Below are 6,201 nucleotides of genomic sequence, written 5' to 3'. Positions count from 1 at the left end.
ATTAACTCAAGGCTTTTCTATAGCGTTTTTAAAGACACTGGTTGTCCTCATGCAAAGCGTGAGGATGTCCAGTGTCATTTCACGTAGTTGGTCTCCGCTAAGGACCTGAAGCGCCTCTAGTGCCTGTCTGGTAGACAGCCAATAGAGGATGAGAACCTTGCAAGGTAATTATTGCAGTTCCTCAGAAACTGCAATATTTCACATTGCAGGGTTAAGGGGACATAGGCACTGCACCCAAACCACTTCAGCGAGATGAAGTGGTCTTGGTGCCTATAGTGTCCCTTTAAAGAGCAACTTCTTACTCTGCTTATTGCTATCTTTTGAAAGTTATCACTGTTATAAGCAAAACTTTCCATAGGCACAGTGACAAAAGGACCTATGTGCACCATAAATTATCATAGTTTGATACAAGCCATATTTCCGAACAGTCCTGGATTGTTTGATAGAGTACCAGTTTGGGGTTGCTCTCCATTGTCCCACAGTAATTAGCAGGTTAACGTTGATTACAGATACACATTTCACTGCACATTTCAAAATTGTTTGGAGTTTTAATATTATTATTTTTGCAGGAAACAGCAGTAAACAAAAAGTCTAACAATATTTGTTAATTTCTAATGTAACAAAAAAGTGAAAAAAATATGTTGTACATCAATTACATACATAATAATTGCACATGTGGCCTATTATCAGATATTGTTAGCCGCTCTTTACTCTTAAGAGGCCTCATATACTCCTGATTACGACCTGGATGATGCTGTGATGAGATCTCCCTTTAGTACAGCCTTCTGTATCCAATAGTCTCTTATGCAGGGACTCCTCAAGGTGGTTTGCTCCTTCCCTTGGGAGCTGTAAAAATAGAAAATTAAGTTAAAACTCACCAGAACGTAACCAGAAAGCATATTACAATCTACATATTTTCTATTATTACAAACTACAATTTCCATGTTGAGGATTAGAGGCGTAGAATAGAAAGAATGATAGAGCGCTTTCAATTTTGACTTAAAGCATCCCTGCGACGCCCACAAATTAAGGGCAAACAGGAACAACTTTATCTTAAGTATTTTTTCTACTTTTGACAAAAGACAGAGCTAATGCATACACTTGAGTAGAGCGCTTCCGTTGACTTCTGCCAGATTAACGCTCCAGGAGACCTTGAGAAAGAAGATGCATACAAAGGACATTTTAAGTCAAATAAAAACTACCTTCACCTGCCCTTCATGGCCACTGGAATACAAGTGGAACAGTGACCATCTTCTGGGGTCTTTGCACAACATTCAAAATACATAAATAAAATATCATAAAAATATTAAGTGCTTTAGGGTTCGGTTATAATATCAGAATTGGGTCTAATGCAACAGAGGTTTCCATTTCAAGAACCTGTTGAATTCCTGCTGAGCCGCCAGTCATAGATGATGCACAACTATCCTCTTGTTAAATAGTACGATGGTCTCTATCCCGTACTGGGACACCAGATCTAAAATACAGAAAATGCACTTAGTGTATAATGCTTTAAACTGCCTCCCTCATCAAACTGAAACTTGATCTGGAATTGAGAAAACAGTATCACATATAATGATTTAAACCTGACCAAACTGGGGCGCTATATCTGGAACACTTTATTACCCCCCCCCTGATTAAAGTGGCATGGAGTATATAACCCTAGATTTCACCTTTGATGGATCCCGATAAGTATAAGCAGTTTTTATGATACAGTCACAGTGTAAGCAGTGTTTCAGAGATACGGTCACAGTGTAAGCAGTGTTTAAGAGATACGGTCACAGTATAGGCAGTGTTTAGGATATACGGTCACAGTATAAGCAGTGTTTAGGACAGGGGTAGGCAACCTTTTAGCAGCACTGTGCCGATATAGGATTGTGATGTCCCGTAGCGTGCCGGTCCTATTTTTTTTTTAAATGAGGTGTGTATGCTGCCGTATCCTGCTTGTGTTATTTTTACTGTAATTGCTTTGTATCGTTGTATTTGTGCGTATATGCAGGGCCGTCTTTAATATTGACTGGACCCTGGGCAAAGCATTTGTTTGGGACCCCCTGGACCCTGTCCCCCCTCCCCAGGCGTGCAATCACGTCCTCCACCTCAACGCAGTGGCGGACCTAAAGTAGAGAGGTGCAAGAATTTTTTTGGGCCTCCCTGTTGCACGAGTGATTAAAAGGTAGATCCCCATCTGTCGTGCAACTCCAGTAATGCATTGACAGCTGGGGCTCTACCATTTACCCATGTTTCCAGGTCTTAGCACTAAGCGTTTTTTGTGTGTTTGAATGTAAACAGGTTTTTGTATGGAATATGTTTGTATGTGGTGTTGGCGTGACTGCAAGCATGTATTTGTGTAGTGTTGGTTTTTGAATGCAGGGGTGTATTTACATATAATTTTGGTGTGTAACACAGACATGTGTTTGTATGTAGTGTTGAAATTTGAATGTAGGGGTGTATTTGTGTGTAGTGTTAGTGTGTGAATGCTGAGATGTATGCACATATACACGCACACAGAGATATATACACACTGAAACACACACACAGATATACTGACACACACACACAGACATACTAACACACACACACAGACATGCTGACACACAAACATACTGACACATACATAGATATACTGACACACAGATATACTGACACACACACAGACAGACATACTGACACAGACATGCTGACACACACACACATATCAACACACACAGACATACTAACACACACACTGACAGACATACTGACACAGACATACACACATACAGATATACTGACACACACAAAAATTACACTTTTAAACCCACCCTCCAGTTTCCTACCTTTACTGCTGGTGGCTGAAGGTGTTGGGAGTTGAGGTCTGGCTCTCTCGGCCAGCCCCCCTCCACTCTGCCTACTCTTCTTTCCCGCACGCTCCTCTCTTTGTGTGATGAAGTGATGCACGGCCGTCACTTCCTCCCAGCCTGTTGCCAAAAAGCAAGGGGCCCGCTCGCGCTGTTAAAGCGCCTCAGTGCGCCACCGGGACCCTGCTGACAGAAGCCCACCGGGTGGCCCTTTGTGCAAGGGCCATCCGGTGGGCCTCCTTAGTGTGCGGATTACCGGCCGGGGGTTAGAAATAGTTGAGGCTAGCGGGGCTCACGGTGCAGCTGCCTAGTTTGCCCCACGTTAAAAACGGCCCTGCGTATATTAGCTATTATATTGTATATGTTCATGAGTAGTTTATGGTATTGTGTATGGGGGCTGCTTGTGGAATTGTGAGTTGTGTATGGGGGTTGTGTATGGGGGCTGCTTGTGGAATTGTGTGAATGGATATGTCACATTGTGTGTTTGGTAGTATGTGTGGGGGCTGTTTGAGGTATTGCATGTGAGAGACTGCATGTGGGGTTGTGTGCATGTATGTGGATTGTTAGTGGTGTTGTGCAGATTATGAGTATGCTTGTGTGTGGGCTGTCCGTACTATTTGTATGAGGGATTACACAGGAATGCAGGATTCTGCATTCCTGTGTATATCTAGCAGTCTGGGTGGCTTCCCTGGGTTCCAGTGGGGACCAGACCGGCCAGGTACATGTCAAGGACAGGAGCTGCAACAGCAACTGCGAGCTGCTCTACTACAGTGTGGATTCCTATTCACAAGTGCTGTGAGGAAGTGATCACTTCCTCTACGTGCTGCAATGCATAAATTGAGGATTGTCCTTCACCATCTTTTCGGATTAGCAGATATCTGAAGTTTTACTGGGACTCCTGATAGGCCAGAGCCTATTTGTCTCTAGCAGCCTTGAGTGCCGTGCAAAGACACCTCGAGTGCCGTGCATGGCACTAGTGCCGTAGGTTGCCTACCTCTGGTTTAGGAGATACGGTCACAGTGTGAGCAGTGTTTAGGAGATACGGTCACAGTGTGAGCAGTGTTTAGTAGATACGGTCACAGTGTGAGCAGTGTTGAGGAGATACGGTCACAGTGTGAGCAGTGTTGAGGAGATACGGTCACAGTATAAGCAGTGTTTAGGAGATACGGTCACAGTATAAGCAGTGTTTAGGAGATACGGTCACAGTATAAGCAGTGTTTAGGTGATACGGTCACAGTGTGAGCAGTGTTTAGGAGATACGGTCACAGTATAAGCAGTGTATAGGAGATACGGTCACAGTATAAGCAGTGTTTAGGAGATACGGTCACAGTATAAGCAGTGTTTAGGTGATACGGTCACGGTATAAGCAGTGTTTAGGAGATACGGTCACAGTATAAGCAGTGTTTAGGAGATACGGTCACAGTATAAGCAGTGTTTAGGAGTTACGGTCACAGTATAAGCAGTGTTTAGGAGATACGGTCACAGTATAAGCATTGTTTAGGAGATACGGTCACAGTATAAGCAGTGTTTAGGAGATACGGTCACAGTATAAGCAGTGTTTAGGTGATACGGTCACAGTATACGCAGTGTTTAGTAGATACGGTCACAGTGTGAGCAGTGTTTAGGAGAAACGGTCACAGTATAACCAGTGTTTAGGTGATACAGGCGTTTAATTCTCCATAGTCACGGTATTTATGGTTACCTCATAACTATTACAGTGACTCACATTGGTTGAATTGGCACATGAATACACATGTGAGCAGTAACGCCACATCAAGGCTTCAACCCTTGTTACTGACCATTCACACACACCATACTTTTCATTCATTTGCATTCGGTATTCCAGATGTTTTGGACTACACCTCCCATAATGGTTTGCCAGTATTATGGGAGATGTAATTCACAGCATCTGGACTGCCCAAGGTTACCTACCTCTGAACTAGGCCGTGATCACAGTACACAATGTTGAAGTCGCTGTGCAAACAGGAGCAGCTTGTCACGTGCCAGATGCCACTTCATTATTTATAAATTCAATACTCCACCCTGGAGACGAGCATCAAACATGGGCTTCTTCATTCCACTTCATGTACTTTGTGTCCCATAGGAGAACATGCTTGTCAGAGTTGTGACACACACAAAAACAAATATAAAAACTGGTTAGAGTAACTGGCATAACAGACACAGTGCATGCAGACTTGCGTGCCACATACATACAGCAGACAGACACAAAGATTGTGGGAGACACACCGGATTAAATATAAGAATTGGGAGTACCATACATACAGAATGGACAAAGAGACGGAGATTACTGGATTCGGTGACCGACGGGTTTGGTTGCAGATGTGGGGCAGTCCCTCTCGCTGGGGTGCAGTTTCTCATCCTTCTCTGGCGAGTGACTAGATGGCTGCGGTTTCATAGCAAAAAGCATGGCATATGATGTCTAGGAAATAAATATTTTTCTGTGAAACTAGGGTTGTACACATCTAACGCACAGCCTCCAAATATAATACATTGCCCCCTTACATGTAACGAACAGCCCCTCCATCTAACACACTGCCCCCCACATCTAACACATAGGCCACCCCAATATACTTCACAGACCCCCAATATACTGCGCAGTCCCCCAATATGCTGCGCAGACCCCCCCAATATACTGTGCAGGCCCCCCCACATACAGCGCATGCAGCCCCCCATATACTGCACACAGCCCCCCCGTATACTGCGCAGACCCCCCATATACAGCACAGACCCCCCACAATATACTGCGCAGACCCCCATATAATGAGCAGAGAGCCCCCCATATACTGCGCAGACCCCCCATTATACAGCGCAGCCCCCATTATACTGCGCAGCCCCCCTCATTATACTGCGCAGCCCCCCATTATACAGCGCAGCCCCCCATTATACAGAGCAGACCCCCCATTATACAGCGCAGACCCCCCATTATACTGCGCAGACCCCCATTATACTGCGCAGACCCCCCCATTATAAAGCGCAGACCCCCCATTATACTGCGCAGACCCCCCATTATACAGCGCAGACCCCCCCATTATACTGCACAGACCCCCCCATTATACTGTGCAGACCCCCCCATTATAAAGCGCAGACCCCCATTATACTGCGCAGACCCCCCATTATACAGCGCAGACCCCCCATTATACAGCGCAGACCCCCCATTATACTGCGCAGCCCCCCCATTATACAGCGCAGACCCCCCATTATACTGCGCAGCCCCCCATTATACAGCGCAGACCCCCCGTTATACTGCGCAGCCCCCCATTATACAGCGCAGACCCCCATTATACAGCGCAGACCCCCCATTATACAGCGCAGACCCCCCCATTATACTGCGCAGACCCCCCATTAT

General features: G+C 45.3%; 1 long non-coding RNA gene across 1 annotated transcript; it reads right to left on the bottom strand.

The window, feature by feature from the left end:
- Positions 1 to 652: 652 nt before the first annotated feature.
- On the bottom strand, positions 653 to 5,269 carry LOC134585843 (uncharacterized). Its single transcript, XR_010086549.1, has 3 exons — positions 4,767 to 5,269; positions 1,378 to 1,474; positions 653 to 846 (listed from the first exon to the last, which is right to left on the bottom strand). It is a non-coding gene; the product is annotated as an uncharacterized LOC134585843 (long non-coding RNA).
- Positions 5,270 to 6,201: the final 932 nt, after the last annotated feature.

The sequence above is a fragment of the Pelobates fuscus genome, chromosome 2, assembly GCF_036172605.1.
Source record: "Pelobates fuscus isolate aPelFus1 chromosome 2, aPelFus1.pri, whole genome shotgun sequence".
NCBI classification, from domain to species: domain Eukaryota; kingdom Metazoa; phylum Chordata; class Amphibia; order Anura; family Pelobatidae; genus Pelobates; species Pelobates fuscus.
This window is presented reverse-complemented; position numbering and strand designations above follow the sequence as displayed.